The sequence below is a fragment of the Setaria viridis genome, chromosome 8 (assembly GCF_005286985.2).
Source record: "Setaria viridis chromosome 8, Setaria_viridis_v4.0, whole genome shotgun sequence".
In the NCBI taxonomy this organism is placed as follows: domain Eukaryota; kingdom Viridiplantae; phylum Streptophyta; class Magnoliopsida; order Poales; family Poaceae; genus Setaria; species Setaria viridis.
In genome coordinates, this window is record NC_048270.2 from 24,213,872 (window position 1) to 24,226,874 (window position 13,003).

The following is a 13,003-nucleotide window of genomic DNA, read 5'->3' on the forward strand; positions in this document are numbered from 1 at the left end:
TACGATTCATAGTATCCAAATGGTGATATTTGTTGTCCATATGATAGTATCCAAATGATGGTTTTTTTTAAAATTCATAGTATCCAAATGGTGGCATTTATTATCCGAACAACAGTATTTTGTACAATTCATAGTATCGAAATAGTGATATTTATTATCCAAATGACAGTATTTATAAGTATCCAAATGGTGATAATTATTATCCAAAGGACGGTATATATACATCCAAATCATCTAAAAAATTGGGAGTTAGCATAAAAATTGGGGCCCACGTAATAAAACGACAGCATATATAAACCAAGGTATGTCGGATGCGATCATACCAGCACTAAAGCACCGGATCCCATCAGAACTCCGAAGTTAAGCGTGCTTGGGCGAGAGTAGTACTAGGATGGGTGACCTCCTGGGAAGTCCTCGTGTTGCATTCCTTTTTTTTTTATTATTATTGTTCTGTCCTTCCATTTCGCCGCATTCCTCGGACATTTTCGGGCTTTTCCTCGTGCGCTCGTGGTCGGACGGATAAAACGGTGAGGCGACCCGCACGGAGGACCTTGGATGCGGGGCCCACGCGGCTCGGGCGGCGCGTCGAGGTGCGGGCATAAGAGCAAGGAGAGTGGCTAGTATGTCGGATGCGATCATACCAGCACTAAAGCACCGGATCCCATCAGAACTCCGAAGTTAAGCGTGCTTGGGCGAGAGTAGTACTAGGATGGGTGACCTCCTGGGAAGTCCTCGTGTTGCATTCCTTTTTTTTTTATTATTATTGTTCTGTCCTTCCATTTCGCCGCATTCCTCGGACATTTTCGGGCTTTTCCTCGTGCGCTCGTGGTCGGACGGATAAAACGGTGAGGCGACCCGCACGGAGGACCTTGGATGCGGGGCCCACGCGGCTCGGGCGGCGCGTCGAGGTGCGGGCATAAGAGCAAGGAGAGTGGCTAGTATGTCGGATGCGATCATACCAGCACTAAAGCACCGGATCCCATCAGAACTCCGAAGTTAAGCGTGCTTGGGCGAGAGTAGTACTAGGATGGGTGACCTCCTGGGAAGTCCTCGTGTTGCATTCCTTTTTTTTTTATTATTATTGTTCTGTCCTTCCATTTCGCCGCATTCCTCGGACATTTTCGGGCTTTTCCTCGTGCGCTCGTGGTCGGACGGATAAAACGGTGAGGCGACCCGCACGGAGGACCTTGGATGCGGGGCCCACGCGGCTCGGGCGGCGCGTCGAGGTGCGGGCATAAGAGCAAGGAGAGTGGCTAGTATGTCGGATGCGATCATACCAGCACTAAAGCACCGGATCCCATCAGAACTCCGAAGTTAAGCGTGCTTGGGCGAGAGTAGTACTAGGATGGGTGACCTCCTGGGAAGTCCTCGTGTTGCATTCCTTTTTTTTTTATTATTATTGTTCTGTCCTTCCATTTCGCCGCATTCCTCGGACATTTTCGGGCTTTTCCTCGTGCGCTCGTGGTCGGACGGATAAAACGGTGAGGCGACCCGCACGGAGGACCTTGGATGCGGGGCCCACGCGGCTCGGGCGGCGCGTCGAGGTGCGGGCATAAGAGCAAGGAGAGTGGCTAGTATGTCGGATGCGATCATACCAGCACTAAAGCACCGGATCCCATCAGAACTCCGAAGTTAAGCGTGCTTGGGCGAGAGTAGTACTAGGATGGGTGACCTCCTGGGAAGTCCTCGTGTTGCATTCCTTTTTTTTTTATTATTATTGTTCTGTCCTTCCATTTCGCCGCATTCCTCGGACATTTTCGGGCTTTTCCTCGTGCGCTCGTGGTCGGACGGATAAAACGGTGAGGCGACCCGCACGGAGGACCTTGGATGCGGGGCCCACGCGGCTCGGGCGGCGCGTCGAGGTGCGGGCATAAGAGCAAGGAGAGTGGCTAGTATGTCGGATGCGATCATACCAGCACTAAAGCACCGGATCCCATCAGAACTCCGAAGTTAAGCGTGCTTGGGCGAGAGTAGTACTAGGATGGGTGACCTCCTGGGAAGTCCTCGTGTTGCATTCCTTTTTTTTTTATTATTATTGTTCTGTCCTTCCATTTCGCCGCATTCCTCGGACATTTTCGGGCTTTTCCTCGTGCGCTCGTGGTCGGACGGATAAAACGGTGAGGCGACCCGCACGGAGGACCTTGGATGCGGGGCCCACGCGGCTCGGGCGGCGCGTCGAGGTGCGGGCATAAGAGCAAGGAGAGTGGCTAGTATGTCGGATGCGATCATACCAGCACTAAAGCACCGGATCCCATCAGAACTCCGAAGTTAAGCGTGCTTGGGCGAGAGTAGTACTAGGATGGGTGACCTCCTGGGAAGTCCTCGTGTTGCATTCCTTTTTTTTTTATTATTATTGTTCTGTCCTTCCATTTCGCCGCATTCCTCGGACATTTTCGGGCTTTTCCTCGTGCGCTCGTGGTCGGACGGATAAAACGGTGAGGCGACCCGCACGGAGGACCTTGGATGCGGGGCCCACGCGGCTCGGGCGGCGCGTCGAGGTGCGGGCATAAGAGCAAGGAGAGTGGCTAGTATGTCGGATGCGATCATACCAGCACTAAAGCACCGGATCCCATCAGAACTCCGAAGTTAAGCGTGCTTGGGCGAGAGTAGTACTAGGATGGGTGACCTCCTGGGAAGTCCTCGTGTTGCATTCCTTTTTTTTTTTATTATTATTGTTCTGTCCTTCCATTTCGCCGCATTCCTCGGACATTTTCGGGCTTTTCCTCGTGCGCTCGTGGTCGGACGGATAAAACGGTGAGGCGACCCGCACGGAGGACCTTGGATGCGGGGCCCACGCGGCTCGGGCGGCGCGTCGAGGTGCGGGCATAAGAGCAAGGAGAGTGGCTAGTATGTCGGATGCGATCATACCAGCACTAAAGCACCGGATCCCATCAGAACTCCGAAGTTAAGCGTGCTTGGGCGAGAGTAGTACTAGGATGGGTGACCTCCTGGGAAGTCCTCGTGTTGCATTCCTTTTTTTTTTATTATTATTGTTCTGTCCTTCCATTTCGCCGCATTCCTCGGACATTTTCGGGCTTTTCCTCGTGCGCTCGTGGTCGGACGGATAAAACGGTGAGGCGACCCGCACGGAGGACCTTGGATGCGGGGCCCACGCGGCTCGGGCGGCGCGTCGAGGTGCGGGCATAAGAGCAAGGAGAGTGGCTAGTATGTCGGATGCGATCATACCAGCACTAAAGCACCGGATCCCATCAGAACTCCGAAGTTAAGCGTGCTTGGGCGAGAGTAGTACTAGGATGGGTGACCTCCTGGGAAGTCCTCGTGTTGCATTCCTTTTTTTTTTATTATTATTGTTCTGTCCTTCCATTTCGCCGCATTCCTCGGACATTTTCGGGCTTTTCCTCGTGCGCTCGTGGTCGGACGGATAAAACGGTGAGGCGACCCGCACGGAGGACCTTGGATGCGGGGCCCACGCGGCTCGGGCGGCGCGTCGAGGTGCGGGCATAAGAGCAAGGAGAGTGGCTAGTATGTCGGATGCGATCATACCAGCACTAAAGCACCGGATCCCATCAGAACTCCGAAGTTAAGCGTGCTTGGGCGAGAGTAGTACTAGGATGGGTGACCTCCTGGGAAGTCCTCGTGTTGCATTCCTTTTTTTTTTTATTATTATTGTTCTGTCCTTCCATTTCGCCGCATTCCTCGGACATTTTCGGGCTTTTCCTCGTGCGCTCGTGGTCGGACGGATAAAACGGTGAGGCGACCCGCACGGAGGACCTTGGATGCGGGGCCCACGCGGCTCGGGCGGCGCGTCGAGGTGCGGGCATAAGAGCAAGGAGAGTGGCTAGTATGTCGGATGCGATCATACCAGCACTAAAGCACCGGATCCCATCAGAACTCCGAAGTTAAGCGTGCTTGGGCGAGAGTAGTACTAGGATGGGTGACCTCCTGGGAAGTCCTCGTGTTGCATTCCTTTTTTTTTTTATTATTATTGTTCTGTCCTTCCATTTCGCCGCATTCCTCGGACATTTTCGGGCTTTTCCTCGTGCGCTCGTGGTCGGACGGATAAAACGGTGAGGCGACCCGCACGGAGGACCTTGGATGCGGGGCCCACGCGGCTCGGGCGGCGCGTCGAGGTGCGGGCATAAGAGCAAGGAGAGTGGCTAGTATGTCGGATGCGATCATACCAGCACTAAAGCACCGGATCCCATCAGAACTCCGAAGTTAAGCGTGCTTGGGCGAGAGTAGTACTAGGATGGGTGACCTCCTGGGAAGTCCTCGTGTTGCATTCCTTTTTTTTTTATTATTATTGTTCTGTCCTTCCATTTCGCCGCATTCCTCGGACATTTTCGGGCTTTTCCTCGTGCGCTCGTGGTCGGACGGATAAAACGGTGAGGCGACCCGCACGGAGGACCTTGGATGCGGGGCCCACGCGGCTCGGGCGGCGCGTCGAGGTGCGGGCATAAGAGCAAGGAGAGTGGCTAGTATGTCGGATGCGATCATACCAGCACTAAAGCACCGGATCCCATCAGAACTCCGAAGTTAAGCGTGCTTGGGCGAGAGTAGTACTAGGATGGGTGACCTCCTGGGAAGTCCTCGTGTTGCATTCCTTTTTTTTTTTATTATTATTGTTCTGTCCTTCCATTTCGCCGCATTCCTCGGACATTTTCGGGCTTTTCCTCGTGCGCTCGTGGTCGGACGGATAAAACGGTGAGGCGACCCGCACGGAGGACCTTGGATGCGGGGCCCACGCGGCTCGGGCGGCGCGTCGAGGTGCGGGCATAAGAGCAAGGAGAGTGGCTAGTATGTCGGATGCGATCATACCAGCACTAAAGCACCGGATCCCATCAGAACTCCGAAGTTAAGCGTGCTTGGGCGAGAGTAGTACTAGGATGGGTGACCTCCTGGGAAGTCCTCGTGTTGCATTCCTTTTTTTTTTTATTATTATTGTTCTGTCCTTCCATTTCGCCGCATTCCTCGGACATTTTCGGGCTTTTCCTCGTGCGCTCGTGGTCGGACGGATAAAACGGTGAGGCGACCCGCACGGAGGACCTTGGATGCGGGGCCCACGCGGCTCGGGCGGCGCGTCGAGGTGCGGGCATAAGAGCAAGGAGAGTGGCTAGTATGTCGGATGCGATCATACCAGCACTAAAGCACCGGATCCCATCAGAACTCCGAAGTTAAGCGTGCTTGGGCGAGAGTAGTACTAGGATGGGTGACCTCCTGGGAAGTCCTCGTGTTGCATTCCTTTTTTTTTTATTATTATTGTTCTGTCCTTCCATTTCGCCGCATTCCTCGGACATTTTCGGGCTTTTCCTCGTGCGCTCGTGGTCGGACGGATAAAACGGTGAGGCGACCCGCACGGAGGACCTTGGATGCGGGGCCCACGCGGCTCGGGCGGCGCGTCGAGGTGCGGGCATAAGAGCAAGGAGAGTGGCTAGTATGTCGGATGCGATCATACCAGCACTAAAGCACCGGATCCCATCAGAACTCCGAAGTTAAGCGTGCTTGGGCGAGAGTAGTACTAGGATGGGTGACCTCCTGGGAAGTCCTCGTGTTGCATTCCTTTTTTTTTTATTATTATTGTTCTGTCCTTCCATTTCGCCGCATTCCTCGGACATTTTCGGGCTTTTCCTCGTGCGCTCGTGGTCGGACGGATAAAACGGTGAGGCGACCCGCACGGAGGACCTTGGATGCGGGGCCCACGCGGCTCGGGCGGCGCGTCGAGGTGCGGGCATAAGAGCAAGGAGAGTGGCTAGTATGTCGGATGCGATCATACCAGCACTAAAGCACCGGATCCCATCAGAACTCCGAAGTTAAGCGTGCTTGGGCGAGAGTAGTACTAGGATGGGTGACCTCCTGGGAAGTCCTCGTGTTGCATTCCTTTTTTTTTTTATTATTATTGTTCTGTCCTTCCATTTCGCCGCATTCCTCGGACATTTTCGGGCTTTTCCTCGTGCGCTCGTGGTCGGACGGATAAAACGGTGAGGCGACCCGCACGGAGGACCTTGGATGCGGGGCCCACGCGGCTCGGGCGGCGCGTCGAGGTGCGGGCATAAGAGCAAGGAGAGTGGCTAGTATGTCGGATGCGATCATACCAGCACTAAAGCACCGGATCCCATCAGAACTCCGAAGTTAAGCGTGCTTGGGCGAGAGTAGTACTAGGATGGGTGACCTCCTGGGAAGTCCTCGTGTTGCATTCCTTTTTTTTTTATTATTATTGTTCTGTCCTTCCATTTCGCCGCATTCCTCGGACATTTTCGGGCTTTTCCTCGTGCGCTCGTGGTCGGACGGATAAAACGGTGAGGCGACCCGCACGGAGGACCTTGGATGCGGGGCCCACGCGGCTCGGGCGGCGCGTCGAGGTGCGGGCATAAGAGCAAGGAGAGTGGCTAGTATGTCGGATGCGATCATACCAGCACTAAAGCACCGGATCCCATCAGAACTCCGAAGTTAAGCGTGCTTGGGCGAGAGTAGTACTAGGATGGGTGACCTCCTGGGAAGTCCTCGTGTTGCATTCCTTTTTTTTTTATTATTATTGTTCTGTCCTTCCATTTCGCCGCATTCCTCGGACATTTTCGGGCTTTTCCTCGTGCGCTCGTGGTCGGACGGATAAAACGGTGAGGCGACCCGCACGGAGGACCTTGGATGCGGGGCCCACGCGGCTCGGGCGGCGCGTCGAGGTGCGGGCATAAGAGCAAGGAGAGTGGCTAGTATGTCGGATGCGATCATACCAGCACTAAAGCACCGGATCCCATCAGAACTCCGAAGTTAAGCGTGCTTGGGCGAGAGTAGTACTAGGATGGGTGACCTCCTGGGAAGTCCTCGTGTTGCATTCCTTTTTTTTTTTATTATTATTGTTCTGTCCTTCCATTTCGCCGCATTCCTCGGACATTTTCGGGCTTTTCCTCGTGCGCTCGTGGTCGGACGGATAAAACGGTGAGGCGACCCGCACGGAGGACCTTGGATGCGGGGCCCACGCGGCTCGGGCGGCGCGTCGAGGTGCGGGCATAAGAGCAAGGAGAGTGGCTAGTATGTCGGATGCGATCATACCAGCACTAAAGCACCGGATCCCATCAGAACTCCGAAGTTAAGCGTGCTTGGGCGAGAGTAGTACTAGGATGGGTGACCTCCTGGGAAGTCCTCGTGTTGCATTCCTTTTTTTTTTATTATTATTGTTCTGTCCTTCCATTTCGCCGCATTCCTCGGACATTTTCGGGCTTTTCCTCGTGCGCTCGTGGTCGGACGGATAAAACGGTGAGGCGACCCGCACGGAGGACCTTGGATGCGGGGCCCACGCGGCTCGGGCGGCGCGTCGAGGTGCGGGCATAAGAGCAAGGAGAGTGGCTAGTATGTCGGATGCGATCATACCAGCACTAAAGCACCGGATCCCATCAGAACTCCGAAGTTAAGCGTGCTTGGGCGAGAGTAGTACTAGGATGGGTGACCTCCTGGGAAGTCCTCGTGTTGCATTCCTTTTTTTTTTATTATTATTGTTCTGTCCTTCCATTTCGCCGCATTCCTCGGACATTTTCGGGCTTTTCCTCGTGCGCTCGTGGTCGGACGGATAAAACGGTGAGGCGACCCGCACGGAGGACCTTGGATGCGGGGCCCACGCGGCTCGGGCGGCGCGTCGAGGTGCGGGCATAAGAGCAAGGAGAGTGGCTAGTATGTCGGATGCGATCATACCAGCACTAAAGCACCGGATCCCATCAGAACTCCGAAGTTAAGCGTGCTTGGGCGAGAGTAGTACTAGGATGGGTGACCTCCTGGGAAGTCCTCGTGTTGCATTCCTTTTTTTTTATTATTATTGTTCTGTCCTTCCATTTCGCCGCATTCCTCGGACATTTTCGGGCTTTTCCTCGTGCGCTCGTGGTCGGACGGATAAAACGGTGAGGCGACCCGCACGGAGGACCTTGGATGCGGGGCCCACGCGGCTCGGGCGGCGCGTCGAGGTGCGGGCATAAGAGCAAGGAGAGTGGCTAGTATGTCGGATGCGATCATACCAGCACTAAAGCACCGGATCCCATCAGAACTCCGAAGTTAAGCGTGCTTGGGCGAGAGTAGTACTAGGATGGGTGACCTCCTGGGAAGTCCCTCGTGTTGCATTCCTTTTTTTTTTTATTATTATTGTTCTGTCCTTTCCATTTCGCCGCATTCCTCGGACATTTTCGGGCTTTTCCTCGTGCGCTCGTGGTCGGACGGATAAAACGGTGAGGCGACCCGCACGGAGGACCTTGGATGCGGGGCCCACGCGGCTCGGGCGGCGCGTCGAGGTGCGGGCATAAGAGCAAGGAGAGTGGCTAGTATGTCGGATGCGATCATACCAGCACTAAAGCACCGGATCCCATCAGAACTCCGAAGTTAAGCGTGCTTGGGCGAGAGTAGTACTAGGATGGGTGACCTCCTGGGAAGTCCTCGTGTTGCATTCCTTTTTTTTTTATTATTATTGTTCTGTCCTTCCATTTCGCCGCATTCCTCGGACATTTTCGGGCTTTTCCTCGTGCGCTCGTGGTCGGACGGATAAAACGGTGAGGCGACCCGCACGGAGGACCTTGGATGCGGGGCCCACGCGGCTCGGGCGGCGCGTCGAGGTGCGGGCATAAGAGCAAGGAGAGTGGCTAGTATGTCGGATGCGATCATACCAGCACTAAAGCACCGGATCCCATCAGAACTCCGAAGTTAAGCGTGCTTGGGCGAGAGTAGTACTAGGATGGGTGACCTCCTGGGAAGTCCTCGTGTTGCATTCCTTTTTTTTTTATTATTATTGTTCTGTCCTTCCATTTCGCCGCATTCCTCGGACATTTTCGGGCTTTTCCTCGTGCGCTCGTGGTCGGACGGATAAAACGGTGAGGCGACCCGCACGGAGGACCTTGGATGCGGGGCCCACGCGGCTCGGGCGGCGCGTCGAGGTGCGGGCATAAGAGCAAGGAGAGTGGCTAGTATGTCGGATGCGATCATACCAGCACTAAAGCACCGGATCCCATCAGAACTCCGAAGTTAAGCGTGCTTGGGCGAGAGTAGTACTAGGATGGGTGACCTCCTGGGAAGTCCTCGTGTTGCATTCCTTTTTTTTTTATTATTATTGTTCTGTCCTTCCATTTCGCCGCATTCCTCGGACATTTTCGGGCTTTTCCTCGTGCGCTCGTGGTCGGACGGATAAAACGGTGAGGCGACCCGCACGGAGGACCTTGGATGCGGGGCCCACGCGGCTCGGGCGGCGCGTCGAGGTGCGGGCATAAGAGCAAGGAGAGTGGCTAGTATGTCGGATGCGATCATACCAGCACTAAAGCACCGGATCCCATCAGAACTCCGAAGTTAAGCGTGCTTGGGCGAGAGTAGTACTAGGATGGGTGACCTCCTGGGAAGTCCTCGTGTTGCATTCCTTTTTTTTTTATTATTATTGTTCTGTCCTTCCATTTCGCCGCATTCCTCGGACATTTTCGGGCTTTTCCTCGTGCGCTCGTGGTCGGACGGATAAAACGGTGAGGCGACCCGCACGGAGGACCTTGGATGCGGGGCCCACGCGGCTCGGGCGGCGCGTCGAGGTGCGGGCATAAGAGCAAGGAGAGTGGCTAGTATGTCGGATGCGATCATACCAGCACTAAAGCACCGGATCCCATCAGAACTCCGAAGTTAAGCGTGCTTGGGCGAGAGTAGTACTAGGATGGGTGACCTCCTGGGAAGTCCTCGTGTTGCATTCCTTTTTTTTTTATTATTATTGTTCTGTCCTTCCATTTCGCCGCATTCCTCGGACATTTTCGGGCTTTTCCTCGTGCGCTCGTGGTCGGACGGATAAAACGGTGAGGCGACCCGCACGGAGGACCTTGGATGCGGGGCCCACGCGGCTCGGGCGGCGCGTCGAGGTGCGGGCATAAGAGCAAGGAGAGTGGCTAGTATGTCGGATGCGATCATACCAGCACTAAAGCACCGGATCCCATCAGAACTCCGAAGTTAAGCGTGCTTGGGCGAGAGTAGTACTAGGATGGGTGACCTCCTGGGAAGTCCTCGTGTTGCATTCCTTTTTTTTTTATTATTATTGTTCTGTCCTTCCATTTCGCCGCATTCCTCGGACATTTTCGGGCTTTTCCTCGTGCGCTCGTGGTCGGACGGATAAAACGGTGAGGCGACCCGCACGGAGGACCTTGGATGCGGGGCCCACGCGGCTCGGGCGGCGCGTCGAGGTGCGGGCATAAGAGCAAGGAGAGTGGCTAGTATGTCGGATGCGATCATACCAGCACTAAAGCACCGGATCCCATCAGAACTCCGAAGTTAAGCGTGCTTGGGCGAGAGTAGTACTAGGATGGGTGACCTCCTGGGAAGTCCTCGTGTTGCATTCCTTTTTTTTTTATTATTATTGTTCTGTCCTTCCATTTCGCCGCATTCCTCGGACATTTTCGGGCTTTTCCTCGTGCGCTCGTGGTCGGACGGATAAAACGGTGAGGCGACCCGCACGGAGGACCTTGGATGCGGGGCCCACGCGGCTCGGGCGGCGCGTCGAGGTGCGGGCATAAGAGCAAGGAGAGTGGCTAGTATGTCGGATGCGATCATACCAGCACTAAAGCACCGGATCCCATCAGAACTCCGAAGTTAAGCGTGCTTGGGCGAGAGTAGTACTAGGATGGGTGACCTCCTGGGAAGTCCTCGTGTTGCATTCCTTTTTTTTTTATTATTATTGTTCTGTCCTTCCATTTCGCCGCATTCCTCGGACATTTTCGGGCTTTTCCTCGTGCGCTCGTGGTCGGACGGATAAAACGGTGAGGCGACCCGCACGGAGGACCTTGGATGCGGGGCCCACGCGGCTCGGGCGGCGCGTCGAGGTGCGGGCATAAGAGCAAGGAGAGTGGCTAGTATGTCGGATGCGATCATACCAGCACTAAAGCACCGGATCCCATCAGAACTCCGAAGTTAAGCGTGCTTGGGCGAGAGTAGTACTAGGATGGGTGACCTCCTGGGAAGTCCTCGTGTTGCATTCCTTTTTTTTTTATTATTATTGTTCTGTCCTTCCATTTCGCCGCATTCCTCGGACATTTTCGGGCTTTTCCTCGTGCGCTCGTGGTCGGACGGATAAAACGGTGAGGCGACCCGCACGGAGGACCTTGGATGCGGGGCCCACGCGGCTCGGGCGGCGCGTCGAGGTGCGGGCATAAGAGCAAGGAGAGTGGCTAGTATGTCGGATGCGATCATACCAGCACTAAAGCACCGGATCCCATCAGAACTCCGAAGTTAAGCGTGCTTGGGCGAGAGTAGTACTAGGATGGGTGACCTCCTGGGAAGTCCTCGTGTTGCATTCCTTTTTTTTTTATTATTATTGTTCTGTCCTTCCATTTCGCCGCATTCCTCGGACATTTTCGGGCTTTTCCTCGTGCGCTCGTGGTCGGACGGATAAAACGGTGAGGCGACCCGCACGGAGGACCTTGGATGCGGGGCCCACGCGGCTCGGGCGGCGCGTCGAGGTGCGGGCATAAGAGCAAGGAGAGTGGCTAGTATGTCGGATGCGATCATACCAGCACTAAAGCACCGGATCCCATCAGAACTCCGAAGTTAAGCGTGCTTGGGCGAGAGTAGTACTAGGATGGGTGACCTCCTGGGAAGTCCTCGTGTTGCATTCCTTTTTTTTTTATTATTATTGTTCTGTCCTTCCATTTCGCCGCATTCCTCGGACATTTTCGGGCTTTTCCTCGTGCGCTCGTGGTCGGACGGATAAAACGGTGAGGCGACCCGCACGGAGGACCTTGGATGCGGGGCCCACGCGGCTCGGGCGGCGCGTCGAGGTGCGGGCATAAGAGCAAGGAGAGTGGCTAGTATGTCGGATGCGATCATACCAGCACTAAAGCACCGGATCCCATCAGAACTCCGAAGTTAAGCGTGCTTGGGCGAGAGTAGTACTAGGATGGGTGACCTCCTGGGAAGTCCTCGTGTTGCATTCCTTTTTTTTTTATTATTATTGTTCTGTCCTTCCATTTCGCCGCATTCCTCGGACATTTTCGGGCTTTTCCTCGTGCGCTCGTGGTCGGACGGATAAAACGGTGAGGCGACCCGCACGGAGGACCTTGGATGCGGGGCCCACGCGGCTCGGGCGGCGCGTCGAGGTGCGGGCATAAGAGCAAGGAGAGTGGCTAGTATGTCGGATGCGATCATACCAGCACTAAAGCACCGGATCCCATCAGAACTCCGAAGTTAAGCGTGCTTGGGCGAGAGTAGTACTAGGATGGGTGACCTCCTGGGAAGTCCTCGTGTTGCATTCCTTTTTTTTTTATTATTATTGTTCTGTCCTTCCATTTCGCCGCATTCCTCGGACATTTTCGGGCTTTTCCTCGTGCGCTCGTGGTCGGACGGATAAAACGGTGAGGCGACCCGCACGGAGGACCTTGGATGCGGGGCCCACGCGGCTCGGGCGGCGCGTCGAGGTGCGGGCATAAGAGCAAGGAGAGTGGCTAGTATGTCGGATGCGATCATACCAGCACTAAAGCACCGGATCCCATCAGAACTCCGAAGTTAAGCGTGCTTGGGCGAGAGTAGTACTAGGATGGGTGACCTCCTGGGAAGTCCTCGTGTTGCATTCCTTTTTTTTTTATTATTATTGTTCTGTCCTTCCATTTCGCCGCATTCCTCGGACATTTTCGGGCTTTTCCTCGTGCGCTCGTGGTCGGACGGATAAAACGGTGAGGCGACCCGCACGGAGGACCTTGGATGCGGGGCCCACGCGGCTCGGGCGGCGCGTCGAGGTGCGGGCATAAGAGCAAGGAGAGTGGCTAGTATGTCGGATGCGATCATACCAGCACTAAAGCACCGGATCCCATCAGAACTCCGAAGTTAAGCGTGCTTGGGCGAGAGTAGTACTAGGATGGGTGACCTCCTGGGAAGTCCTCGTGTTGCATTCCTTTTTTTTTTATTATTATTGTTCTGTCCTTCCATTTCGCCGCATTCCTCGGACATTTTCGGGCTTTTCCTCGTGCGCTCGTGGTCGGACGGATAAAACGGTGAGGCGACCCGCACGGAGGACCTTGGATGCGGGGCCCACGCGGCTCGGGCGGCGCGTCGAGGT

General features: G+C 55.0%; 40 non-coding genes across 40 annotated transcripts; all 40 read left to right on the forward strand.

Annotated features, from left to right (window-relative positions):
- The first annotated feature begins 309 nt into the window (after nucleotides 1-309).
- On the forward strand, nucleotides 310-428 carry LOC117834794 (5S ribosomal RNA). The gene has a single exon (XR_004635767.1). It is a non-coding gene; the product is annotated as a 5S ribosomal RNA (ribosomal RNA).
- A 199-nt stretch (nucleotides 429-627) lies between these two features.
- On the forward strand, nucleotides 628-746 carry LOC117834908 (5S ribosomal RNA). The gene has a single exon (XR_004635862.1). It is a non-coding gene; the product is annotated as a 5S ribosomal RNA (ribosomal RNA).
- A 199-nt stretch (nucleotides 747-945) lies between these two features.
- Nucleotides 946-1,064, forward strand: LOC117834931 (5S ribosomal RNA). Its single transcript, XR_004635883.1, has one exon. It is a non-coding gene; the product is annotated as a 5S ribosomal RNA (ribosomal RNA).
- Nucleotides 1,065-1,263: 199 nt separating this feature from the next.
- LOC117834943 (5S ribosomal RNA) lies at nucleotides 1,264-1,382 on the forward strand. The gene has a single exon (XR_004635894.1). It is a non-coding gene; the product is annotated as a 5S ribosomal RNA (ribosomal RNA).
- Nucleotides 1,383-1,581: 199 nt separating this feature from the next.
- On the forward strand, nucleotides 1,582-1,700 carry LOC117834955 (5S ribosomal RNA). Its single transcript, XR_004635905.1, has one exon. It is a non-coding gene; the product is annotated as a 5S ribosomal RNA (ribosomal RNA).
- A 199-nt stretch (nucleotides 1,701-1,899) lies between these two features.
- Nucleotides 1,900-2,018, forward strand: LOC117834800 (5S ribosomal RNA). The gene has a single exon (XR_004635773.1). It is a non-coding gene; the product is annotated as a 5S ribosomal RNA (ribosomal RNA).
- Nucleotides 2,019-2,217: 199 nt separating this feature from the next.
- LOC117834812 (5S ribosomal RNA) lies at nucleotides 2,218-2,336 on the forward strand. The gene has a single exon (XR_004635784.1). It is a non-coding gene; the product is annotated as a 5S ribosomal RNA (ribosomal RNA).
- A 199-nt stretch (nucleotides 2,337-2,535) lies between these two features.
- Nucleotides 2,536-2,654, forward strand: LOC117834824 (5S ribosomal RNA). Its single transcript, XR_004635795.1, has one exon. It is a non-coding gene; the product is annotated as a 5S ribosomal RNA (ribosomal RNA).
- A 200-nt stretch (nucleotides 2,655-2,854) lies between these two features.
- Nucleotides 2,855-2,973, forward strand: LOC117834835 (5S ribosomal RNA). The gene has a single exon (XR_004635806.1). It is a non-coding gene; the product is annotated as a 5S ribosomal RNA (ribosomal RNA).
- A 199-nt stretch (nucleotides 2,974-3,172) lies between these two features.
- On the forward strand, nucleotides 3,173-3,291 carry LOC117834847 (5S ribosomal RNA). The gene has a single exon (XR_004635816.1). It is a non-coding gene; the product is annotated as a 5S ribosomal RNA (ribosomal RNA).
- Nucleotides 3,292-3,490: 199 nt separating this feature from the next.
- On the forward strand, nucleotides 3,491-3,609 carry LOC117834859 (5S ribosomal RNA). Its single transcript, XR_004635826.1, has one exon. It is a non-coding gene; the product is annotated as a 5S ribosomal RNA (ribosomal RNA).
- Nucleotides 3,610-3,809: 200 nt separating this feature from the next.
- LOC117834871 (5S ribosomal RNA) lies at nucleotides 3,810-3,928 on the forward strand. Its single transcript, XR_004635835.1, has one exon. It is a non-coding gene; the product is annotated as a 5S ribosomal RNA (ribosomal RNA).
- Nucleotides 3,929-4,128: 200 nt separating this feature from the next.
- On the forward strand, nucleotides 4,129-4,247 carry LOC117834882 (5S ribosomal RNA). Its single transcript, XR_004635840.1, has one exon. It is a non-coding gene; the product is annotated as a 5S ribosomal RNA (ribosomal RNA).
- Nucleotides 4,248-4,446: 199 nt separating this feature from the next.
- On the forward strand, nucleotides 4,447-4,565 carry LOC117834891 (5S ribosomal RNA). Its single transcript, XR_004635846.1, has one exon. It is a non-coding gene; the product is annotated as a 5S ribosomal RNA (ribosomal RNA).
- Nucleotides 4,566-4,765: 200 nt separating this feature from the next.
- LOC117834902 (5S ribosomal RNA) lies at nucleotides 4,766-4,884 on the forward strand. Its single transcript, XR_004635856.1, has one exon. It is a non-coding gene; the product is annotated as a 5S ribosomal RNA (ribosomal RNA).
- Nucleotides 4,885-5,084: 200 nt separating this feature from the next.
- Nucleotides 5,085-5,203, forward strand: LOC117834915 (5S ribosomal RNA). Its single transcript, XR_004635867.1, has one exon. It is a non-coding gene; the product is annotated as a 5S ribosomal RNA (ribosomal RNA).
- A 199-nt stretch (nucleotides 5,204-5,402) lies between these two features.
- Nucleotides 5,403-5,521, forward strand: LOC117834921 (5S ribosomal RNA). The gene has a single exon (XR_004635874.1). It is a non-coding gene; the product is annotated as a 5S ribosomal RNA (ribosomal RNA).
- A 199-nt stretch (nucleotides 5,522-5,720) lies between these two features.
- LOC117834923 (5S ribosomal RNA) lies at nucleotides 5,721-5,839 on the forward strand. Its single transcript, XR_004635875.1, has one exon. It is a non-coding gene; the product is annotated as a 5S ribosomal RNA (ribosomal RNA).
- Nucleotides 5,840-6,039: 200 nt separating this feature from the next.
- Nucleotides 6,040-6,158, forward strand: LOC117834924 (5S ribosomal RNA). Its single transcript, XR_004635876.1, has one exon. It is a non-coding gene; the product is annotated as a 5S ribosomal RNA (ribosomal RNA).
- Nucleotides 6,159-6,357: 199 nt separating this feature from the next.
- LOC117834925 (5S ribosomal RNA) lies at nucleotides 6,358-6,476 on the forward strand. Its single transcript, XR_004635877.1, has one exon. It is a non-coding gene; the product is annotated as a 5S ribosomal RNA (ribosomal RNA).
- A 199-nt stretch (nucleotides 6,477-6,675) lies between these two features.
- On the forward strand, nucleotides 6,676-6,794 carry LOC117834926 (5S ribosomal RNA). Its single transcript, XR_004635878.1, has one exon. It is a non-coding gene; the product is annotated as a 5S ribosomal RNA (ribosomal RNA).
- A 200-nt stretch (nucleotides 6,795-6,994) lies between these two features.
- Nucleotides 6,995-7,113, forward strand: LOC117834927 (5S ribosomal RNA). The gene has a single exon (XR_004635879.1). It is a non-coding gene; the product is annotated as a 5S ribosomal RNA (ribosomal RNA).
- Nucleotides 7,114-7,312: 199 nt separating this feature from the next.
- On the forward strand, nucleotides 7,313-7,431 carry LOC117834928 (5S ribosomal RNA). Its single transcript, XR_004635880.1, has one exon. It is a non-coding gene; the product is annotated as a 5S ribosomal RNA (ribosomal RNA).
- A 199-nt stretch (nucleotides 7,432-7,630) lies between these two features.
- On the forward strand, nucleotides 7,631-7,749 carry LOC117834929 (5S ribosomal RNA). Its single transcript, XR_004635881.1, has one exon. It is a non-coding gene; the product is annotated as a 5S ribosomal RNA (ribosomal RNA).
- Nucleotides 7,750-7,947: 198 nt separating this feature from the next.
- LOC117834930 (5S ribosomal RNA) lies at nucleotides 7,948-8,067 on the forward strand. The gene has a single exon (XR_004635882.2). It is a non-coding gene; the product is annotated as a 5S ribosomal RNA (ribosomal RNA).
- A 201-nt stretch (nucleotides 8,068-8,268) lies between these two features.
- On the forward strand, nucleotides 8,269-8,387 carry LOC117834804 (5S ribosomal RNA). Its single transcript, XR_004635777.2, has one exon. It is a non-coding gene; the product is annotated as a 5S ribosomal RNA (ribosomal RNA).
- Nucleotides 8,388-8,586: 199 nt separating this feature from the next.
- Nucleotides 8,587-8,705, forward strand: LOC117834932 (5S ribosomal RNA). The gene has a single exon (XR_004635884.1). It is a non-coding gene; the product is annotated as a 5S ribosomal RNA (ribosomal RNA).
- Nucleotides 8,706-8,904: 199 nt separating this feature from the next.
- On the forward strand, nucleotides 8,905-9,023 carry LOC117834933 (5S ribosomal RNA). Its single transcript, XR_004635885.1, has one exon. It is a non-coding gene; the product is annotated as a 5S ribosomal RNA (ribosomal RNA).
- Nucleotides 9,024-9,222: 199 nt separating this feature from the next.
- On the forward strand, nucleotides 9,223-9,341 carry LOC117834934 (5S ribosomal RNA). The gene has a single exon (XR_004635886.1). It is a non-coding gene; the product is annotated as a 5S ribosomal RNA (ribosomal RNA).
- Nucleotides 9,342-9,540: 199 nt separating this feature from the next.
- Nucleotides 9,541-9,659, forward strand: LOC117834828 (5S ribosomal RNA). The gene has a single exon (XR_004635799.2). It is a non-coding gene; the product is annotated as a 5S ribosomal RNA (ribosomal RNA).
- Nucleotides 9,660-9,858: 199 nt separating this feature from the next.
- Nucleotides 9,859-9,977, forward strand: LOC117834935 (5S ribosomal RNA). Its single transcript, XR_004635887.1, has one exon. It is a non-coding gene; the product is annotated as a 5S ribosomal RNA (ribosomal RNA).
- Nucleotides 9,978-10,176: 199 nt separating this feature from the next.
- LOC117834936 (5S ribosomal RNA) lies at nucleotides 10,177-10,295 on the forward strand. The gene has a single exon (XR_004635888.1). It is a non-coding gene; the product is annotated as a 5S ribosomal RNA (ribosomal RNA).
- Nucleotides 10,296-10,494: 199 nt separating this feature from the next.
- LOC117834937 (5S ribosomal RNA) lies at nucleotides 10,495-10,613 on the forward strand. Its single transcript, XR_004635889.1, has one exon. It is a non-coding gene; the product is annotated as a 5S ribosomal RNA (ribosomal RNA).
- A 199-nt stretch (nucleotides 10,614-10,812) lies between these two features.
- On the forward strand, nucleotides 10,813-10,931 carry LOC117834939 (5S ribosomal RNA). The gene has a single exon (XR_004635890.1). It is a non-coding gene; the product is annotated as a 5S ribosomal RNA (ribosomal RNA).
- Nucleotides 10,932-11,130: 199 nt separating this feature from the next.
- On the forward strand, nucleotides 11,131-11,249 carry LOC117834940 (5S ribosomal RNA). Its single transcript, XR_004635891.1, has one exon. It is a non-coding gene; the product is annotated as a 5S ribosomal RNA (ribosomal RNA).
- Nucleotides 11,250-11,448: 199 nt separating this feature from the next.
- On the forward strand, nucleotides 11,449-11,567 carry LOC117834941 (5S ribosomal RNA). The gene has a single exon (XR_004635892.1). It is a non-coding gene; the product is annotated as a 5S ribosomal RNA (ribosomal RNA).
- A 199-nt stretch (nucleotides 11,568-11,766) lies between these two features.
- Nucleotides 11,767-11,885, forward strand: LOC117834942 (5S ribosomal RNA). The gene has a single exon (XR_004635893.1). It is a non-coding gene; the product is annotated as a 5S ribosomal RNA (ribosomal RNA).
- Nucleotides 11,886-12,084: 199 nt separating this feature from the next.
- Nucleotides 12,085-12,203, forward strand: LOC117834944 (5S ribosomal RNA). The gene has a single exon (XR_004635895.1). It is a non-coding gene; the product is annotated as a 5S ribosomal RNA (ribosomal RNA).
- Nucleotides 12,204-12,402: 199 nt separating this feature from the next.
- On the forward strand, nucleotides 12,403-12,521 carry LOC117834945 (5S ribosomal RNA). The gene has a single exon (XR_004635896.1). It is a non-coding gene; the product is annotated as a 5S ribosomal RNA (ribosomal RNA).
- A 199-nt stretch (nucleotides 12,522-12,720) lies between these two features.
- On the forward strand, nucleotides 12,721-12,839 carry LOC117834946 (5S ribosomal RNA). The gene has a single exon (XR_004635897.1). It is a non-coding gene; the product is annotated as a 5S ribosomal RNA (ribosomal RNA).
- The last annotated feature ends 164 nt before the right edge of the window (nucleotides 12,840-13,003 follow it).